This window comes from Lissotriton helveticus, chromosome 2_1 (assembly GCF_964261635.1).
Source record: "Lissotriton helveticus chromosome 2_1, aLisHel1.1, whole genome shotgun sequence".
Classification (NCBI taxonomy): domain Eukaryota; kingdom Metazoa; phylum Chordata; class Amphibia; order Caudata; family Salamandridae; genus Lissotriton; species Lissotriton helveticus.
The window spans coordinates 1,234,934,539-1,234,957,853 of record NC_136059.1 but is presented as its reverse complement, the minus strand read 5'-3'; the positions used below and the strand labels follow the sequence as shown (position 1 = coordinate 1,234,957,853).

The 23,315-nt window shown below is 45.0% G+C and overlaps 1 long non-coding RNA gene across 1 annotated transcript in view; it reads right to left on the bottom strand.

Annotated features, from left to right (window-relative positions):
- Positions 1 to 19,367: 19,367 nt before the first annotated feature.
- Positions 19,368 to 23,315, bottom strand: part of LOC144819698 (uncharacterized) — a 37,212-nt gene continuing 33,264 nt past the window's right edge. Inside the window, exon 4 of the long non-coding RNA XR_013607517.1 lies at positions 19,368 to 19,398. This is a non-coding gene — a long non-coding RNA (uncharacterized LOC144819698). The remainder of the gene's footprint in view (positions 19,399 to 23,315) is intronic.

The window sequence follows — 23,315 nt, the reverse complement described above, 5'->3', positions numbered from 1 at the left end:
GCCATCACGTTGATGACTCAGTGTATGTATCACGTGAGTCTTTGGTAGTTCTTTTTGTAAAAGAGCTACTTGTTCCCAGAGCATTTTATGCTTGATTGTGCCACCTTTTGCATCCTTGAAACCGTTCTGAAGCCAGATCTGCAAGTATTCATTATAAGACTGAACGCAATAATACGAATCGCACACTATAAGTGTGGGGAATTCTCGATCGGTATTTTCAAGCGCCATCTTGAATGCTAGTAGTTCAGCTCGCTGAGCTGTGCAATCTCCTAGAGATTGTGTTTTAGTGAGGGTTGGTTTAAATTTCCCTTCGTGCCAACGACCTTTAACAATCGCGCACGCAGCACTGTAAGCTTGTTTACCCCCTACTGCGGGTTGTGCTGATCCGTCTGTATATATTATACAGCCGTATTGGTCTAGAGGCAGAATTTCGGTTGGCAGAGGACATTCAAATTCATATTGTAGAAATTCTTGTGTTTTTAAGTAAGGATCAAATTCGTACACCACATCTGTTGCAGCAAGAGAGTTAGCCCATTGTATCCATCTCGGATGGAGTGCTTTAGCATTTGGAATGCTCGTTTTTGTTACAGCCTCTAGGGCTGGTATCGGTGTCACGATTATTATTCGTTTACCTTGTGCCAGGGCTCGTTCTTTTGCTATAGCTGTCTGTGTTGCTGTAAGAATTTTTTCCGTTGGGCTAAATTTCATTTCAGCCTTAGTGTACAAGTGTGATTTGAATGCAATTGGTACCTTTTCTCCCTCATTAGAGGTCAGGTATGTGAATCCGCATCTCCCTGGGATGACTCGGATCACAAGATTGCGTGTGTTATCACGTGTTTCTAATTTTGTTTTAATTAGCATGTCTGTTTGTAAGGATCTCAAAATTTCTGTGTGTGTTTGAGTCCAACTGGATCTTTTAAAGTCTGGTTTAATTAGATCGTAAAGGGGTTTCACCCTCTCTGCGTAATTTGCAATGTATGTTCTTCCGAAATTTAGGAAGCCTAAAATTGATTGTAGGTTTTTTAGTGTTTTAGGAGCTTGGATAACGGCACATTTCTCTAGGAAATTGTCTGCCAGGCTTTTACCTTCACTTGATAGCTCATATCCTAAGAATAGGACTGTCAGATGGGCAATTCTGGACTTTTTGAAGTTGAATTTGTAACCCTCTGCAGCGAAACCAAGTATTATGGTGTTCACTCTTTTCAAGTGAGTCTCCAAGTCATCATCTGTTAAGTAAATGTCATCGACATAAGATAATGCTTCATCATCATATAGTTGTAGTAATTCTGTTACTCTCGCTGAGAATACCCCCGGGCTGTTCTTGTACCCCTGGGCTAACCGACAGAATTGTTTTTGAGTGCCATTTACTGAGAATGCAGTTAAATATCTGCTCTCTGGTGCTATGTTTTGACAAAAGAATCCATTGGAGATGTCCAAGGTTGTTTTGTATTTTTTGCGCACTATGTTATTCATTAGTGCAGCACTGTGTGAGTTTTGCACTGCAAAGGTTTTGCAACATGTGTTAAGGTGTCGGTAATCCAAAACTAGACGGTACGAATTGTCTGGTTTGGAGACCGGAAACAAAGGATTGTTCATTTGTGAGGTGCAAGTTTCAATCACCCCCTGGTATTCTAGCTGATCTAGTATTTCATTTACTTGTTTTTTAGCTTCTTGCTTAATTGGGTACTGCCTTTGTGCAGTAGGTTGTGATTTTAACTGGATTTTGTGAGGAGGAGAATCCTCATCCCATCCTACATGATTTTTATATAAAGCAGGTGCTAAGGCCACTGCCCACTCTCTAACAAGTGTATATTTTTTATGAATCGGTATTTGATTCGAGAAGGCAGGCATAATTACTTCTTCGCCATGAGGGCACTCCCTGACAAACTCTGGTGGCCAGTCTTTTTCAGCTAGAAGGATGTCATAGCCTTTGGATAGGTTATCCCAAAATAGTCCCCTTATTTTCCTAGTCTTATCTCACTCTATACGTAATGTTATCTCGTATATCTTGTGGGGCTTGCTAACTCTGGTATCTGCAGTTTCCACTTGAAGATATTCATTCGTGTCCACTGTCTCCAGATGATTCATAAGGACTTTGCGAGCTATGCTCACCTCTGCTGCGCTGTCTAGCATTATCTGAGCCCACTCTCCGTTTTTCAGTTGTGTCCTCAGTATTCTCGGCATTTTTAACTACCTTGATACTGGCTACCTTCTTTTTTGGAAATTGTGATTTCTTTTTAAGTTGAGCAGGTTCCTTGTCTTTGGACTTGGCGTGCTCTTCTGATCGTCCTCTTCTTTCCGATTTCTGCGAGGAATTCTGAAAAGATTGAGAGGGACGTGTATCAATGTCTTGATATCTATCAGGTTTTTTAATATTATCCCTATTTCTAAGGTTATATCTATTCCCAGAGGGTTCACTCTGGGGTGATCTTTGTCTCGGGTTTGGAGATTTCTCTCTTCGCCTAGGAGACCTTCCTCTGGACTGGAATTTCTTTTCTTTGGGATTGGATTGTTTGTTTCCATCCCAGTTCTTTTTTGGTGAATTATTATTATTAAAAAATATTTTTTCTGGACTTGTAGTCAGTTGCGGTTTTACTGGTATTCCACCTAGACTATCTCTGCCTAGTTCTTCATAGGATTTTTCTATGATTCTGGCAATTTCAGCTGGTTGGTCTGCTATATCTGTCTCTTTTAACCTCTGGCGGATCGCCACGTTTGCTGCTTCACCTTTTATGTTGGCTAGTAATATAGCCGAGACCTGCTTGAAGTCTTTCAGTAATTTCATACCAAGAGTTAAAGCAGGTTCTGGACCGTATTCATCTTGAATTTGTTTTAGCACATCTGGTATTACCGAAATGGATGGAACACCGTGCGTTTTTGTGTAGATGGAAGCAAAGACTGTACCCCAAGTGTCACAGTCCTCAATGTGTGGTGCGATTCCCATTGGGAGACATATAGTCAGAATCCTGTGTTTTTCTAATGGGGTGGTGTCAGGAAACACCGCCTCTATTTGGGTGATTTTCTGTGCCAACCAGAATGGTATTTGTTCCCGTTTAGCTGGAACTTTACCTAGGCAGGATTGGATGTTCTGTGGTGTAATTTTATTTGTGTTCTCCTGGTGAGGGGTCAGCTGTGGAAGTTTGATCGCTGGCTGAATTGTTGAAGTCCGCATTACATACTGAACTAATTGTCTGTGAATTTTTAGTAGTTGTTTTAGCTGTATTAACAGCTGTGGTGCAGGCATCTCGTCGATGTCTGGATGTGGTGTGTATCCGGCTAGGACCGGCCACGTTGCTCCTGGTCTACCTAAATGACCGAGCCTTGTAATGTGATTGTTATGTTTTAGGGCGCCATCAAATAAGAGCAAATGCTCTTGGAATTTGAGTGGTACTTCCACCTCCTCGAAAGGAGTGTACATTTCAGGAGGTTCCTCTACTTTGTAATAGTGGAAGTACTTTGTTACAGCATTCGCTGCTGGAAAATGTATCCATGTATAGTATACCTCTGTCTGCCGATATTCGTGTGCCTCAATTACGAATATGACTGTTCCACCTCTAGGTGTCAGTCCATTTTCTATAAGTTTTAAGGTTATAGATCTCCTTTTGGCGACCTGGATGAGTATTATATCCGGGTCTGCTGTTTGCATGGTAGCATCAGCATCTGCTATTTCAGTGGCTAATCTAACTGCCTCTCTTTCTTCATCACTGTCTCCCATTTTACTGACAGGATGGTATTATGTTTATTTGCAGATCAGGTTTCTTTATGGAAACAGAGATTAGATGCACAATATTCTGGAACTGTTTTATCCTTCAACGTTGACTAGACCAAGAACCATACATAGGAGTTTCCTCCTGCGAGGTTTTGGAGGATATAATAACCTTTCACCCACTCCAGACGTCTTTGGAGTATTTGGGAAAAGGGGTCTGAGTGAGAAAGCACGACTGAGTTACTCTAAATGTCTTACGTTAGTTTTATCGCCCTTTCCAAACGCGTTGGGTGCCATGTAGTGTAGCTCCTATTTTCCCAATAGGCTCTGCGCATTGGAATAGTACCTACAGCAGTAAAGGCCTAGACCAGACGTTAACTAGGTCTACTACTGTCGATACTAGACTTAATTTTTGGGTTTGCCAGCTAAGCTCAGAGTTCGCTAGAAACTTTCTCGAATGTTCAAGAGAGAATTACCTCCCCTGATTAGACAAGAAGGGATTTAGTTTCTGACAACCATAGAACATGACAACTTTGCTCTCCCCTAATCAAGAGTCAATCTCAAGAGTCGTGTGAGCACAAGGCAATTATTTTACTCAGTCAGTACGTGCATTCTTAGTCTCATCAGAATGTAGAGAAAAGGAAGAGACGGGCGTGTTCAATAAAAAGGTGTTATTTATTGATCAGTCTCTTTTCTCGTACAAGAGAAATGGATCGATATTATTGCAATACTTATAGTTAAGTAAAGTGCATACATTAAAAGCAATAGTATAAAATAATACTGTAAAAACATTGATATGGTTTCTGAGCCATATGATGTTTTAAAATGATTAAAATATATTTACATACACATATACATTTGACTAAACGTACTCAACTGGTGTTTCTAAATACGCCTACCCCGTGTACCTGACCTAAGTCTAATGCGTGGGCGGGAATAGAAAGTTACAGTTTAAGTTAAGTTTGTTTTTGCCAAGTGAATAACTAAAGAATTCTCTAGGAGGGGTTATTCAGTTCTGTACCTGGAATTTAGGATGGATGAGGAATGGTATCTCTTTCTCTGCTCTCGATATTCCAGGCTGCCTGCGAGGGCTACCCGGAAGCGCCGGTGCTGGGTCTCTCGGCTTGAGATAGCAGCGCGTCTCTCAGCGCGTCAGGAAGGCGGGGCTGTTGCCTGCGGGGTCTGCTTCTGCTCTCGGCTTCGGCAAGTATGGCTGCTCCGTCTTGTCACCACGCGTGTCTTTGCATAGGGCAAGGTCGGCAATATTTATACCTTAAAGGTGCCGGGATTGACGTAAGGATGGACATAGGTACGTCAATAAAGATGTCATACGACTTGCTCGTTAGCACATTCTTTTGCAAAAGTTCTCTGTGAAATCAAAACAATGGCCGCACGGATTGTCCAGGTTGTCATAGGTTTGATTTGTTATGAGAACGTCGTATGCCTTATCAGGGGCTGGAGGAATGTCGCTTGTCTAATTAGATCTCAAGCGTTATGACCTAATCAGATAACACGTTCCTGTGCCGTAGTGTGACTGCGTCAGATAACGGTATCTGCATCATGGGGGCTTTCTTGCCTCATGGGCTGACTGTTAGTTAACTAGCTAGTTAGTTTAACCAGAATAGGGTCAGGAATAGGGGGATCGATTCAGAACCTATAGAAATACACGACAGTATATCTTTATAAAATATAAAATAAAATAACTTGTGCACAAATTATAGGCAAATTGTGAAAAGTATCTTACCGCAGCTTGGGCTAGGTTAGCTGGCTGTCCCTAAAATTAAATAAACAATTAAAATAGACTTTCATGCTGCAAAAACGTTCATCTTTAAAGAGACCATCAAATGTTTTATTTTCAAGCTAATGTTATCAGCAATACTTAATTGGAAAATATATAAAGAAACCTATTTCATGATCAAAATAGGATCATTGACAACACTATCATATCCGTTATTGTACATCTCACATCTGCTATGATCTAGTTCTGTACATTTTGAAACAAAACAACAATCAAGAGTAGCTTGTTTCAGGTTGTAAGCTATTTTTTAACTTAGAGAATCCAGTGAAACCTATGGGCATTTTTAGAAACAAGCATAGCTTTTGCAAATATCCATTGCTTTGCTTTTAAAAATCCCAATATATGTTTTAACAAAGTGAACTTCATGAAAAATTCCCATATATGAATAAAAACTTTTGAAACTCCAACCAATTTAGTAAACAATGGTTAGAGCTAATTTCAGTTAACATACTGGAAAGGGTGGTAATTGCATCTAGATTTACAAATGGTTCTAGAATGATTAATGGCTAACTATATCTTTAAAGGGTGGGAACATTGTTTTAACCTAGTTAAACCTTTTAAAATTCAAATCCATGTAAATGGCTTGAAGTGTTTACCTAATAGGCCCATATTTAAAATTAAATGTTTTAAACTATTTCAAAGATTTGAAGGATCCTAAAATATTCCCAAGCTTTTTTTCTAGTGATCCTAATATTGTGGAGAGTGTATGATTCGTTGTATTAATTTTATAAGCTAAGCCAAACATTTAAAGCAAACTCCTAAGCATCCTTTTGAGAAAATCAATTGAAAAGTGTTTTTCAACTTAAAATAAACTGTGTGCAGCATATAAAAACTACTATCAATGTGTTTCAAAATCCAAAAGAAAGATACTTGCATATTTTTATTTCCTTAATAATGTCCTCCACATGACTTTACCAAACTATGTTTACCAAATTCCTATATATAAAATTCAGCCTGCTCTATTAGGATAACTAAGGATTGTTTAACTGTTAGTTTGCTCTCAGTCACTCAATGGATGCCTGCGGACAAACATCTTTTGAAAGAATATCACATTTGCATAACCCCACATTTTACAGTCATAAAAAAATAAGAAATCTATAGAAGTTCAAAATGGTCTTACTGCTGCCTGACCGCACATGGAAAGAAGTCCCTGGAAGAAAGAATAAATCAATAGCTCACGTTGTGCCCACACTAATCACAACAAAAACGAAACTGAAATGTTTCTCATTGAGGACATTCATATTCATATAATGTAGAAATATTTCATTGAAAGTAACAAAACGTAATCACTAAAGCATATAATGTATCAGTGCATTCACACTTAACATTTTTTGTTTCACGGTGGAGGAACTTCTTTCTCTTCACCCTGCCAGTTTTACATTGTTCCAGTCTCTTCAATGTCCTGAAAACAGACTTTACTCCTGCCTCTGACAGAAGTAAATGTGAGGATTTGTAAGGGTGACAAACTGCCTTAAAAGACCTACAAACCAACAAGGCAGCCTCAGACAACCTTGAATTGGTATTAAGATGTTATAAAAATCAATTTGAGTGGAACAGAAGGACTATGGTACTTTATCTAATCAAAAATCAGATACTCCCCCATATAATAACTATATCAGACTTATTTCACCATGAACATCATTTTAGGGTCACCCGGGGTTGCATTTGCGACCCCTGGTTTGTCCCTCGCAACCCCTAGTTTTTCCGTTGGGACTTCTAGCACAGTAGTTGTGACCCCTGGTCTCAGTGATGGTAACATCGGTACCAAAAAGACAGAAGCAGCTCAGGTTTCTGGCCCTCCATCCTTTGTTTCTCCTCTCATTTTTGATATACTAATAATAAATATTAGTCTACTATTCACTATTGGTTTAACATAAAAGTAAGCACCAGCAGCTAGAATTGGACCTTTGCTAGTACCTGAGGTAAGTATGTGGACTAACGGCTAGAGCGGTAAACACCCTGTGAATGTGGGCAAATAACTCAATCTTCCTGTGCCTAACAAAACATTATGAGTGTGTCCATCTGTAACACAACTGGTGCTCATGTAAAGTGCTCTGATACCATTGAGTTGAGTTTGCGCTATATAATACAAAAAAAAGTTAAATAAAAAATGATTATAAATATATGTTGTTTGCAGGCTTGCGGGTGAGAGTGTGATTGTGTGATAGCGCCTTTATGTATAAGCTTGTGTCTGCATGTGAGACCATGAGCGCATGTGAGTGAAAGTGAGTAAGAGTGAGCAACATTAGTAAGTTAGAATAGGTGAGATTGAGTGTCAGGGAGTGTGAGTGAGTCAGAGTGAGTAAAAATGAGTCGGAGTGAGTCACTGAAAGTAAGTAAGAGTGAACAAAAATTAATGATTAAAAATGAGTGTGAGGTAATGGTAAGGATGTGAGTGACAGTAAGTGAGTGTAACTGTGAATGAGAATAAGTCAGTTAAAGTGAGTGAGACTTAGCGATTCAGTCACAATAAGTGAGACAGAGTGAGAATTGGTGACAGACAGTTAGAGTGAGTGCAAGTGAGTGTGTGAGTGAGAAAGCATAAGTTAGAATGGGAAAGAGTGTGAATGTATGAGGGTGAGTAAGAGTGATAGTGAATGTGAATGAGAATGGGTTTTAGTGAGTGAATGTGGTGAGTGAGTGTGAGTGTGTGAATGTAAGTGAGCAGGGGTGAGAATTTGTTAGTCTGCTATTGGCCCTGGCTTATTGAAGGTAACCTTTGACTTACAAAGATACCCAAGTCAACATTCTGGTGCTGGTATACTGTAGCCAATTTCTAGAATGACAGGCATTTATGACAACATAGTGGCAATGGCATACTAGAGGTAATACTTGGTACTAACATATTAGAGGTAATACCCATTGCAAAATGCTGGTGCTGCATACTGGAGCTAAATGTTGGAATGGTGGCACCAATGGAAAATTACTGCCACTAGCATATTGAAAACCATTCTTGGAATAAGGGAGGAGAACCATTGCATATGTGAAGGGGACAATCATGACAAAGTGCTGACCATGCCATACTTGAGGTAATTCTGACTTAAGGGTCACCCATGGTATGTAGATGGCACTAATGGCAAATTGTTGGTGCTGGCATTTTCTATGTACGTTTTGGCCTAAAGAGGTACCTGCGGCAGATGGTGGATACTCATGACATAATGTTGGCCCTGGCACAATTGAGGTAATTTTTGGCATACATCGACACCCATATTTTGAAAACCATGAGGTCAACTACAAGGGGGCTATCAGGTTTTCCTTTGCTTTGCAAACCATAAAGGGACTTGAGTAGTTAATGAGTGCTCTTTCAGAGCCTATGGCTTTTCAGCAAACTTATGTGAAAAATTGTGCTTTGAAATTGCACCATTTGACCCCACTTGTTTTGAAGTTTTCTCCGGGTTAGTGGCCTCCATTGAAGCCTCTTAGAAAAGGTTGGGCTAACTTGCGTTGTTTGTTTTCTATAATTCAGGGCAAGTAAGATGCTCACTAGCCACCACAGGGACAGCCCCGCTCTGAGACCTCCAAAGTCATAATAAGGCCCTTGTTGCTTTCTGAAGCTTCCGCTGAGCCCTATGCATTATGCTTTAGCTTTTTAAAACATTTTAAACATTCTGAATAAAATAAAAACAGATACAGGTTGTTTTTACCCTCACCCTATGATTTATCAATATATTTATTGGAATGAGCAATCTTCTGATTAAAATAAAAACAGATACAAGTTGTAAGCAGATACATGATAACTTCACCTCTGCTTCACGTAAACGATAATGCCTTGCAAATTATCATAAATCAAAATGTATTAACAATATGGAATAATTTAAGTCAATAACATAGTTCAAATTGGATATATCAATTAATATATGTGGCCATAAGTACTATTTTTTTAAATCTCTTTTTCCCTCACCTATGATTTATCATTACAGTTCTTGTTGCTGCATACACTAGGGGGATGATTAACTTATGAAAGTTTGTGGTATACATAATTTAGATCTCCAGCGCTGTTCTGTGTTTTGTGGCACTACATCCTCTTAAAATGAACTTCATAATTGTTTCATGCAATACAGAAAACTGAGTAAAGTTCCATTGGCAAATGCCAGCACCCTAAGAGTGGCGAAATCTAAAATATACAAGTTGTGTTGTTATATTGATCAGGCATTTATTATAGAACTTTACAATGTCACTTGTCACTCATCGTGTTGTCATCGGAGTTATATTCATTAGACTGGGTCAAAGGAGGTAATTTGATGTTACTTAGTCTGATATCAATAATAGCAAAGGGTGTGTGATGCCACTTTCTTTACTCTCAGCATTTTGGTTAATCAATGTCCATGTAGCTCATCAACTTGTTAAATATGATATTTGCACTGCCATTTTCCTGAACATGAGGAATTAACATTTTGCTTTCCAATGTTGTGCTAATAGGGATAGTTGTGAATCTGCAATCCATACATCACCAGAGTTCCGCATCCTGCATTCCAAAGCATCCTATATAAATGTTGACATTTTACTTTTGTTTCCTTCACGATCATTTTTTCAAGTCAATAATTTACAGGATTTGGGCTCAAAATTAGAACAGATTCCCAAAGTGACCTTACCGCTGCTTGAGCTAAAGTGGCCGGTTGATTCTAAAACAAAAGAATGCATTGTGAGTCATGGAAAGCTAAACACATGTACTGCAACTTTCAGAGATACGAAGAAAACTACAGAAATTATATAGTTTATTCTTACCACTGCTTGAAATAGAGCCTAAAAAGAAAAAATATATTTTACTTTTAGAAGAATTCACTGTACTTCTGGGTTCATCTAAAATAGCATGCACAATAATATAATAGTAAAGATAGGTAACCTTAAATTATTTCTTACAGATTAATCATTTAAGCACCTTTGCATTTTCATATAAGTACTCAGTAATCCTATAACACCCTTTATTTTTGCTCTTGCGGAGTTCTGATTTTAATTTTTAAATAAACACATGTCTGGAATGAGCTGATTTGTATTGTCACATGTTGAATGAATCTTTTTTTTGTTACAAAAGTAATTTCACCAAAATTAATTTCTTTTGTGTCATATTGATTCTTTTTGTTCACAAGTCGATTCTTTTGTCACCTTTTGATTTCTTGCGATCGTGATTTACTCATGAATGATGTAGTTTCTAACAATAAACTGAGAGGCATATTAACCGCATCGCTGCTAGAGCGATTCGGCTGATGTGCTGGACAGCAATTAAAAACGGGTGTGGTCATGACGAGCTCAGCACAGGAGCACTGTACTGCATTACGAGCTGAGGTCGTCGTGAGCATGGAAGGGGTGAACAAGTAAATGTTGGAGTGCGGAGCTGCACCAAATTTGGCAGTGTCGCGCTCCGGCATTTCCAAAATGTAGTAATGGGCCGTATTTACTACAATACGATGCACTTCTGTGTTTTCCCTAGCACTGGAGTTAAAATTTGCTGCCTAGTGCCAGTGCAGGTGCCCTTGCACTATAATGCAAGGGGACTTACTTTCCAGGGAATGATTGTTTTTGTGCTGTAGGGGCCAATGTGCAGGAAGGTGGCCCTTCTTTGCAATAAACAACCATAATGGGGTTTGGGGGGGGGGCGGCCGACCACCGGGAGGCCTGCCACCCCCGGGGGTTTTGGGGCCCGGAGGGAGGGGGGGAGAGATGACATCAGCAGAGGGAGTTTTGGGCTGTTTGGGCTGAGGGCGAGGTTTTGGGCTTGCCTTGGGCTGGGGATTGGGCTGGTTGGGCTGGGAGGGTTTAAGACCGGACATTTTGTGTCACTGACCACCATTTCGGTGGCAGTGACACAGCAGCCGGCGGGGGGTTGGTCAAGAGTTTTTTGCTCGGTTGTTGCGTGGAGTTTAGGCCCAGTTTAGCTCAGGCATACCTGGTGGCTGGTGGGCTAGTGGCCGGTAGCGGTACGCGGTGCCTGGTGCTTGTGCGGTGGTCGGTTTACGGAGTAGAGGCTGCGTTGTGAGCGGAGTCATGGCGCGATTTGAAGATCCCCGGGTGACGGAGGCTGTGAGGCTGCTGGGGGAAGCTGGCCGCTTAGACCTAGTGCGGCAGGAAATCCAGGTAAGGCCGCCGCGGCGCGCTGCAAGTGGTGCCGTAGCAACTGTACTGGCGTGCGAGCCCCTGCGGTCTCGGCCGCGGAGGGCTCGCGGTGAGGGTGAGAGAGGCGGAAGGGCGTCGGAGAGCGGGCGGCGGGGCCGGGCACAGCAAACAGCAGGCGCAATGAAAAAGAGGGCTGGGGGAGGAAGGGCGCGAGGGGCTGTCCATGTCTGGAATTTGTAGGCAAGGCAGGGGGTCGTGAGGTGGGGACGGGGGAGTGTGCAGGGGGGGAGGGAGGGGGTACGGTGCTACAAAAAGAGGGCAAGGGGGAGAATTGTTGGGTGGACAAGAGCTGGGAGCTGTAGGGTTTCCGGGGGAAGAGCGAGGGGGGCAGGGGGAGGGGGGTGGGGTCTCCGGTATTGATGGAGGAATCGGCCCTGGAGGGGGAGGAGGAGGGGAGGGGGAGTGGGAGGGGGAGGGGGCAGAGAGGGTGGGGGGAGCGAACTGGACTGGGGATCTTCGTCTGGGGGAGGGAAGTATGGTGGGGCCAAGCAGGTCGCCGTCACCGAGAGGGGTGCGGAGGGGAGGGGGTGGGGGAGAGGGGGGTGGTGCACGTAGAGGGTGCACGGAGGGGGGAGGTGGAGGGGGGTGGGGGGTGCTTGAGGGACATGACGGGTGGGAGGGGGGAAATGGGGGGACGGAGCGAGGCGGACTGGAGTTCGGGGGTTTGTGGTGGGGGTGGGGGGTCGGTTTGGGGGGGCTTGGGGTGGGGTGGGGTGGGGTGGGGGAGTCACGGCAGGCGGCATGGGGGAACAGGGGGGAGGGGGCCGGGAGGATGGGGGGGTGGCAGGAGCGTCCGGCAAGGGGGGGACACTCTGCGGGGTAGGGAAGGGAGCCCTAGAGGGGATGGGGGGGGGGGCAATTCGGGGGGAATGTGGGTCATTTTTTCCCCGACATGCTGTACTACATGTTTTTTCCTTGGCAGGAGCAGTGGGAGAGGCGCTCGGATGAGCAGCTTGCGGCTCCGGTCCACTGAGGGGATGGGCCGGCTCTGCCTTGTACGGGCGGTCGTGCTCCAGTGAGGGACCAAGCGGGGGAGCTCGTTCGACGGCGGGGCGATGGGTCCCCGACCGCCCCAACCCGAAGGGTCGAGACAGCCGCCGGGGGACGGGGAGTGCGTGGCAGCATGGCGGGGACGGTTTCTGGGTCATGTGTGGTTGATGGACGCAGGTAGAGTGCTGATCCGAGTGCGTGGATGAGGGTGTGCAGGGAGAAGGCGGGGGTGAGCTGGCTGGAGTCCCCAGGGGGCGGCCGTGAGATGTAGGGATTGCAAGTGAGCGAGGATGGGGAGTCGGAGGAGGAGGGGGAGATTCGGGAGGGGGAGGGGGGAGATGTAACGCTGTTGGAAGTGTATTGCAGGTCCGACCACCCGGCCGCGTGACGGCCCCCTCAGCTCCACTGGTTAGGCGGCGGGATCCGGTGCGGACGTTGACCTTGACGCCAGGTAAGGTTGGGGACAGAGCGGGGTGTGGTTTGGACAAGAAGCGCTGCGTGCAAGTGTCGGTGGGTACGGATGCAAGGGGGGAAGATTTGGTGCGACTGGTGAAAGAACGGTACGTGAAGGACGCAGGGGTGGGCCCGGACGGCGTGGGACCGTCTGAAGGGGTAGCGGCGGTGAGCACCGGGGCGGACAGCGACGGGGTTGAGGCGGCGGGAAGTGCGAAAACGGTCGAGACAGCCGCCGGGGCGAAGGAGAGTTGCGTGGTGCCGGTGCGCAAGCTCCCCTATATGGGGGTGACTAAGCCGCTGGGGGCCCATCTATCGTTGGCGACAAAGGAAAAAATATGGAAGGAGGAGTACGTGGAGATGTTGAAGCTCCTTCACAGGGAGCTGACGGCTAAGGAGGGGTCCAAGGAGGAGGAACAGGAGTTGGCCAGGCGCTCCAAGGTACCGCTGACGATTGATAATTAGTCGGCGGTGTTCCTTATATACGCTAGTGTATATTGCGAAAGGTATCCGGACAGGGCCATAGCATTGTTCAAATACATGGATGTGGTCCAGAGGGTGCAAGTGACATACGGCAGTAATGCGTGGTCACATTATGATGAGGAGTTTTCGGGCGAGGCTGGTGTCGGACCCGGACGCGAAGTGGGGCGATCTGGACTTCGACTTGTATCAGAAGACGATGGGCGGGGCGAAGTTTGGCTGCACCGTTTATACGGCCAGCGGTTTGCCGCTCGCGTGAGCAACTTTTCAGCCCGCTTCACCCGTAGGGGGGTGGGGCAGGGAGAGAGCACCGGGTAGAACACGGTCGGGGCCTGCTGGGATTTCAATAAGGGTGCGTGCGGCAGGCAAGTGTGACGTTTTCGGCACGAGTGCTCCAAGTGCGGAAGGAGGCACACGGTGGTGCAATGCTGGGGAGTCGGAGGTCCTCCGGGACAGCAGCCTGCGGCGACAGGGAACCAGACCGGGGGGCAGGGGGGAGGAAGAGGGGGTGCGGGAGCCATGGGAAAAGGCTCGTACACCAGTTAGGCTGGATCGGCTGGAGCCATGCTGGGGGCCTATGCGGCCGTTTGCGTCTGGGTTTCCGGGAGGGTTTTCGGTTGGGCTATGAAGGGTCGCGGACTGCACGCGGGGCAGACACCTTGAAGTCCGTAAATGCGCACAAGGGGACTGTGCGGGAGTAACTGTTCAAGGAAGTGAGGGAGAGCCGGATGGTGGGCCCCCCTTCGCGGAGCTGCCATTGCCAAATCTGATTATCTCCCCGATTGGGGTGGTGCCCATGAAGGAGCCGGGGCAGTTCAGGTTGATACAGCAATTGTCGTGGCCAGAGGGGTCGTCGGTGAATGACTTTATCTCGGATGAGCCTGTGACGGTGTCGTGCTCGTCGGTGGACGTGACACGGAAGATTGTAGCGGCGGTAGGGATGGGGGCCATGACGGCGAAGTGCGACATTAAGTCGGCTTTCAGGCTGCTCCAGGTGCACCCGGAGGATCACCAGTTGTTGGGGATTCAGTTTGCTGGGGGCAATTTTGTCGACAAAGCACTTCCCATGGGGTGCTCGATCTCCTGTGCGTTGTTTCAGCATTTCCGTTCCTTTCTGCAGTGGGCTTTTTCCTGGCGCACAGGCTCTGAGACAGTGACGCACTATCTGGATGACTTCTTTCTGGTCGGACGGCCCGGTTTGACGGATTGCCAGCAGCAGCTGGACGGTTTTACGGACCTAATGGGTTACTTGGGTGTTCCCCTGGCGCCAGAGAAGACACACGGTCCCAGTACGGTGTTGTCCTTTCTTGGGAGAGCTCGACTCAGCGGCCATGGAAGCACGCCTACCCCAGGATAAGAGGTCGGCAATGTTGGCGTTGGTACGAGGAATGTTGGACAAACGGACGGTGACGGTGCGGGAAGTGCAAGTGTTGTTGGGACATCTGAAGTTTGCATGCCGTGTGGTGCGGGCGGGTGTACATACTGCTGACAACTGGGTTTGGCGTTGTCGGGATTGACTTTGCCGCATCATCATTTGCGCCTCTCGGCGGGGACGAAAGAGGATTTGCGAATGTGGCTGGCGTTTCTGGGACGGTTCAATGGAGTGCCGATGGCGCCCCTGAAAGATTGGGAAGGGAACGTCGCGCTGTATTCGGAAGCCGCGGGAGTTGGTGGCTTCGGCTTGTCCGGCGCGGGACGGTGGTGCGCGGCTCAGTGGCCGCCGCATTGACAAGCGGGGGGCCGCAGCATTGCATTCCTAGAAATGTTTCCTTTGGTGGTGGCGGTGGCGGTTTGGGCTCAGGAGCTGGCTCATAAACTGGTTCTGTTCAGGGTGGACAATATGTCCGTGGTACAGGTGGTTAACAGGCAGTCGGCACGGGACCCCCAAGTGCTGAGACTGATGAGAGTGTTCGGCTTCGCTGTTTCGAGCATGACATCTTAGGTCAGGCCCGACATGTGCCTGGGGTGGACAATGACATTGCGGATGCTCTGTCTCGTTCACAGTGGCAGAGGTTCCATGGGCTAGCCATGGAAGCGGAGGAGACCAAGATGCCGGTGCCGTGGGTGCTGTGGTCAGTGGGAGATGCCAGGTCGTTCAACTGGTGAAGGCGTTGGGGGCGGTGTCCACTTGGAAGGCGTACGTACAGGCTTGGGGGAATTTCTGCGGTCTGGTGCGGTAAGGCAGGGGTATGTCCCACGGCGTGGGGACGGCGGTTGGCGGCCGGGCGGAGGAAGTTGGTGGGGGAGGTGTTTGGTCGGGGAGGTGAAGGCAGGGTGACGGCGGCTCAGGTTTTGTGGGTCCTGCGGCACGCCCTACGGTATATGGGCGAGGACCCGAAGGCTGTCGGGATGCATTCCTTTAGAATAAGGGCAGAGACGGAGGCGGCACGGAGGGGGTGGGGGAAAGAGGACATGCAGCGATTGGGCGCTGGAAGTCGTATTGCTACAAGACTTATGTCCGGATGCGGGGGGGTAGACAGGCCGCACTGATATGGCAGTTGTTTCGCCCTCTTACATGTGTGTCTTTACAGGTGCTGTGGCAGGGCCGGCTGCGGCGGTGTTGGACATTTACATTGTGGGACATTCCTTTGTCAAAATAGCAGAGAGGGCTGAGTGGGACAAGCATCGGAAGCTTAATTTGGAACTGGGCGACCGATTTTTTAGATGTCATTGGCGGGGGAAAGGGGGAATGCGTTGGCATGAGTTGATGCCGGTGTTGAACAATGTGGTACGGGGGGGTGTGTGTCCTGTTGTGGTGGTCATTCATTTGGGGGAGAATTACCTGGTACTGTGCAAAGGGTTGGCCCTGGTCAAATAAATGAAGAGGGACTTGTTGGAGGTACGGAGGAAATGGGCAGGATGTCACGTAATATGGTCTACGTTCATTCCCAGGAGGATTTGGCGGGGGGCGGAGTGTCCAGGGGCTATAGACAGGGCAAAGCGAAAGATCAATAGGGAGATGGATGTTTTTTGTGCAAGGGAAGGTGTGGGTCGAATGGAGCACCCTGAGCTGAGATACGGGGCAGTGTATTTTTTCAGGGAAGACGGTCTCGGTATGGGATGGAACTGTACATTGTCCAGTTGAAGGAGGCTCGAGATTTAGCTTTGGGGGTGCGCAGATATCCGAGGGGGCAGGATTCCTATGGGGCGGTCGAAAGTCACTAGGCGGTTTTCGAGTGGCGTTTCTCCTAGCTAAAACGGGGGATAAGTGTAGGAGGCCTGGGTTGTTTGCCAGTGGGGGGAATACAGATGTCACGTTATGGTTAGTTAGGTACTGAGGCATGTTGCAGGTGGGATGTTGTGGTATGTTGATAATTGTGGGGAACCATTTAGGGGAGGGGTGGGGGTTGTTAGGTACTTCATATTTAGTGAGGTTTAGTTTTGTTCGGCACAGGCCAAGGTTTTGGAATTTGTAAGGTGCACCTGCTTCCAATAAAGTGGCCTTTGTCACACCATAGTTCTGTGTCTGTGGTCGGTTCCTCCCCCCACCCTCCGGGTGGGCCCCAATGGGGTTTTGGGGGGGCGGCCTACCACCCCCGGGGGTTTTGGGGCCCAGAGGGAGGGGGGAGAGATGACATCAGCAGAGGGGGTTTTGGGCTGTTTGGGCTGGCGGCGAGGTTTTGGGCTTGCCTTGGGCTGGGGATTGGGCTGGTTGGGCTGGGAGGGTTTAAGACCAGACATTTTGTGTCACTGACCACCATTTCGGTGGCAGTGACACAGCAGCCGGCGAGGGGTTGGTCACAAGTTTTTTCCCGCCCTCCCTCTGATTTTGGGGAGGCCCCTAAGGGATGTTTTCTGTCCTGGAGAAAGCTGCTTATGGTTTTTGACAATGCTGGGGTTGTAATTGGGGGGGAGGTTTCCTGGTGTGATGGGTTTTTTGTTCGGAGGGGTTTTCTTAGGAGCCGTTGCATCGGGGTCCAGATGGTTGTGGGTTTTGTTTCTCTGGAACAGGTGCTGGTGTGCAATACGGGAGGTTGGCGTTTCTCCTAGTTAAAAAGGGGGATAAGTGTAGGAGGCCTGGGTTGTTTGCCAGGGGGGGAATACAGATGTCACGTTATGGTTAGTTAGGTACTGAGGCATGTTGCAGGTGGGATGTTGTGGTGTGTTGATAATTGTGGGGAACCATTTAGGGGAGGGGGTGGGGGGTTGTTAGGTACTTCATATTTAGTGAGGTTTAGTTTTGTTCGGCACAGGCCAAGGTTTTGGAATTGGTAAAGTGCACCTGCTTCCAATAAAGCAGCCTTTGTCACACCATAATTCTGTGGCTGTGGTCAGTTCCTCCACCCGCCACCCTCCGGGTGGGCCCCCATGGTGATTTGTTACTTCTAAGTCCCTTCCTGCACATAAATAATTATAAATAGCATTTTGCTCTTTCTATGTGTGCTGCACAATGCAGCACACAGAAAAAGCAACAGCGAGGAGAAATAAAGTATTCCTTCTCATGCTCCATTCGAATGCCTGCCCTTGCATTGGCGCTAGTTTTTGGTACTGCCTCAGATTTACACATCCTTGTAAATCTGGAGGAGAATACAAAATCAATGGGTGTTGCAGTGGAATGCCTACAGTAGCACCCTTTGCATGCCCCTTTCACGCAAAATGATGAGTGTAAAAGGGTTTTGAATTGGCAAGGTTGCCTTAAGCTACAAAAAGTGACTTAAAGCTGCTTTATAAATATGGAGAAGGGCATAGCGCCACCAGAATGTCGCTAAAAGTGATGTTCTAGTGGCGCTATCCCCTTGCAAATATACCACTGAGTTGTGTAACTTTAAGTGATATCTACAAATATTGTAACAAGCAGGTGAGCCAGGTCTGTTTCATAAGCGATTTCTATGTGGATTTAGAAAGGGACTGGGCTTAATCATGTAGTTTATAGATATTAACATATATGTATGTGATGTCCTTTGAAAAGTTAGATATTGAAGTGTTCCATTGCTAAATGTTACCTCTCCAGTTTGTGTTAGAGCACAAGAAAAAGCATGACATTTAAGGATTATGTTGCCATGAGAATGATTAAATACAGAGGTCTGTACTAAAGAATGTACATTACCCACATATGATGCTGTAAAGGTATACTAATACCCAGAATTCACCAATTCTTCTGGTTTTTGTATTAATATTTGTCAATGGTAATTTTAGATCTTGGCAGAAATCTTGCAATATAGCATGGTCATCCAAATTATTACTTTTCGTATGAAGGGGAAAAGCAATGAGAATACTTTGTATGCAGAAAAAAATCAGTAGAGAATTCAACTTGCTAATGTTACTGAAAACTATATATATATATTTTTTTTCACTAGTATTTCTTTTAATAATAGTAAATTCACATTATTCAAGGTCCATAAACCAGATGTGACCTGTTATGAATACTTACTACTATAGTCACAATATGTTGTGAATTTTTAGATTTGTACTGAAGTCTATTCCTCAGATAAGATTGGTAAGCATGTTTTATTTGCATAATATTGTCTAAGAAAAATAAGAGTCTGATGAGGAAAACAGCCTTGCATTATGTTTGTCAAAAAAGAAATAATTTTTGTCACAGATTTTTTAAAGTTCCACATAAAAATCTAGCAATTTCTATGCAGAATGTAACATGTATAATTACGGTTTAGAGACTTCAGCAAAAAAACAGTAATATTTTCAAATGGATTTGTTTGAAAACCAAATTTTGTTTGTTGACAATTTTCCATGGCTTCGAGGAATTCAGGTAATTTTAAGAATATAAACTACATTTTCGCCTACTCATGCATTGGATATCTCAAATACGGTATATTCTTTTAACTTACAAGTGATTTCAAATATTTTAGTAAACAAAAAACAAGTATCTTACTAAAAATTGATCCAGAGGAATCGGTAATGCCTGCAACAAAGAAAGAAATGTTTTCTAGTCAATGACTGTCAAGCAATGTATCTCTCCAGCATTTCAGCACAATGTACACCGTGAACCTGTCATGTTCCTTGGGTTAACAAGATTAAATTGTATGTAATAAGAGTAACATTTTGCATCTTGTTTCACTGAATCTATTGTAACAAGTAGGAGTGGGTGAAAAATATTGGTTAATTTTAAGCAAAATGTTTTGTAGAAAGTATCATAACTATTTAATGGTATATTGAAGGAGCGACTTCAAAAGATGGAATTTGTAAGAAGAAAAAAGTAGGATAACGTTTGTGAATTTCTTTTTACCCTAATTTGCATAGAGATAGCAATATTTTTTATAATTGTACTTCTCGCCACTTTTCGCATGCTCACTTTTTTCAATTGATAATAAAGGCTGATAAACAATGGTTGTAATCCATCATTAACGTTTTGGGATTAAAACTGACCAATATCATGAGAATGAAAAACATTGAAGAAACAATTCCTAGAAGTAAAAGCTAATGCTTTATTCTTTCAAGAACCAAAGAACAATTCATTTTCCATAGCTCAGTGACACATATTTAGGGACTTAAAGATTACATGTTTCAAAATGAGGAGAGTGTAAAGGTTAGGCCGATGGTGAGACATAGTATGCCCGCAGACCAGGTTAAAAGTGAATCTACCAGCAGAGTTCTGGATTATCTGCTGTTTGGACATAACATAACTGGGGAGGTCAAAATATCTAAAATTGCAATGGTGAAAGCTCGAGGTGATTACCGACTTGATTAGAGTTTTGCAGAATCCACTGGGAGGAGAGGTTGGATTATCCTCAACTGTTTTAGGGGAGAGGTGTGGCGCCGCGGCCAGGGCGACTGACGCTGGAATCTGGGGACCACGGTTCGATCCCCGGCTCCGGCGGCAGGTCAGCCCAGCACCATGTGACTCTGGGCAATAGCTCGCTTAATCTTCCCGACGGCCCCCAGCGCCTAGAGACCCTTACGGGTGATTGTGCGCTTTACAAATGTGGACTTTACTTTTTTACACAGCAGAAACATGATGATGTTAGTTTATTAATTACAGGCTTGAGTAAGAGCTCCAATCTATCAAAGATAAAGCTCAGATTGATGTTTTGGGATGAAGTTCCATCAAATAAGGACACCTAATATTAAATCATAAGGTGATAGCTCCCTCTAGAATAGGACTTATGTAAAGTTTGTGTTGAGTTTTAATGGGTTTATAGCACATCCACATTGCTACTTAGGTCATGCAATGTTGAAAATAAGTTTGAGTGATTGCCTCTTAACTATCTAAATGGATGAGCTAGGCGTCTTCAGTGTCACAATAAAACAGGAAACCAAAACAGAGGATAAGGGTGGCTAAAAGTGCTGACACAGATGTTGCATAAATTCAAAGTGACAGTGAAATGCCTAGTAGCACACCACAAGGACGTTTCCTAAGGGTGGAGCGATATGGATGGAAAGAGATTGCTTTAAGGAAACCATTGGGAAAGAGGGCAGCTAAGCAGGAGCATTGCCTCTCAGCTTGAATTTGAATTGGGTACCTATAAAGTGCAACTATCACTCTGGAAGGCGCATCCTGACGCTAAGCGTGTGAAGATCAGACTAGGCCGAGAGTCGTGAATCTCTGTATGAGCGATCAGCAGAAATCATCCGGAGCTCCATGGATCCAAGTCTTCAGACTTCCTAAACTGAGTTTCTGTTTTCACAAGCCTCAGTTGAGCTGGCATAAGATTCCATGCTTTGGTTCCTAGGGAGGCTATTGATTTCCCTCTCTTGGATTTGTATCTAAAGCAGGGAGGTTTAAGGATGTTTGCCAAGGAAGATCTGAGGGTCCTACTTGTAATGTATAGGCAGAATCTAGCTGCAAAATACACTGGACCAATTTTTTGCTACTGCTCTAAAATTTATTAGAGGATTTTAAATAAAATTATCTTATGTAGAGGCAGCCAATGAAGAGTTTGTAGCACCGCCGATGCCGATGACTTTCGAGGAAGATTCAAAACCAGGCGGGCTGCCGCATGTTGGACCTTCTGAAGTCTCTTAAGTGTGGATTTATTGACCACTGCAACCCTCCTCCTAGTACAAAGGAGAATGAAATCAAAGACTTTTTTAAAGGTTTTGATTAGAATAAAACAAGTCCCTGCCACCATCAAGGCATGTGGTCAAAAGGAGAGTGGGGTGTCCAACTGCACTCCCAGATTTTTTGCTACTTCAATGGTGGAAGGGGGGCTGTAGCATCTTCCGGCCACCAGGCACTTGGTTGAAAAGGGTTATCTTTCCCTATCATTAGGATCTCAGTTTTGTCAGAGTTACACCTGAGATGTTTTTCTTTTATCCATTGAATGACCTCCGATAAGCAGAGTTTGAAGTTTGCTTCTGCGATGGTTGAATCTTGGTCCAAAGATAAAATCAGCTGAGTGTCTTCAGCATAGGACGGTACTTTAATCTCAAATGACGGTATCAGCAAAATGAGGGTGGCCACGTATATATTAAGTAGTAACGGACTAAGAGAGGAGCCGCGTGGGACTCCCACAGTAATAGTTCGTTCGGCAGAGAGAAACGTGCCAAGAGAAATGGCTTGCCTATGATGAACAGTCAAAAAAGACTTAATCCAGGCCAGGATAGTGTTAGTGACGCTGCTAGATTCTAACCTTGTCAGAAGAATACCATATGAAATTGGTATCAAATGCGGCAGACAAATCTAACAAGATTAGCACTGCCCTCCTATCTTTGTCTATTATGGATTTTAACATACCCGTAATTTCCAGTAAAGGCAGATTTCGTTGAATGTTTAGGATGAAAGCCTGGCTGCCTCGGGTGAAGAATCCTAGCTGATTCCAGGAATTTTGAAAGCTCTTTATTGACTAGTCTTTCAGTAATTTTTCCCAGAATTGGTAGAAGTGGAACAGGGCGAAAATATGAGAGGTTGGATATGCACGCATTTTGATTTTTCTTCAGTGGTCTCACTTGGGACCTTACCAGTGAGTAACAAGGAATTAACTAAATGGTTAATCACTGGATTGACAATATTTATAATTTGATGAAGGGTCAAGGGAGGGCAGGCATCTAGTGGAGAGCCCGATTTGCAGGCCGCAATTGCTTGCTTGTGTGTCTTCCATCGTAACTGGTTCAAAAACTTGAAGAGAGGGGCTAGCGATGCACCTATAACATATATGTAATGTTTCCATGAATGTTTTTTATTTTACTAGCCATACAGATTCCTGTTTGCATGCAAACATTATTCTAGAACAAAAAATAACTGTGGAGGTGAAACTTTAACAAATATGCAGGACCAAAGCTGATTTGGATATGTTTGGGTTTAATCTAAAAAAAACATACGAAGGATTAGGAAGCGTACCAGGTAATTGTTGGTGAATGAGAATAATTCAAGCATTCCTTCCATCCATCATATATTTGTATTTTCCAAAAATATCAGGGGCAGCTTGGGTACTATTTTGAATTCCTATTAGCGGTGAACGGTAGGCTCCGCCAGTGGGGTCTGCAGAGTTTTGGCACTCCGCGCTCCGCTTGGAGCACGGAGCTCAGCAAAAACTCCACCTCCACCACTTGGTGGAGTTTTGCTAGCACCCACCATTGCTTTTAAATAACATAGCAAATTGAACAAAATCCATAGTCTATTTTTTGGCCTTTAAATGAAAGGAACAATTGTGCTATGTTTTTCAATTACAGAAAGATGAAAGCAAAGACGGTGATGTCGGGATTCAGTGTCAACTTAACATTACAGATAGATACCTATAGGAAGTATGCAATACACTTAGCTATTCATCAGCACAGGACAAAACACGGAAAGGAAACGTTACAACTTATCCTCTACAGTGTGTTTTGTGGGATCTTGTGCCAACTGTATCAATGTGCTGCAGAGAGCTAAAGAATCGCTTA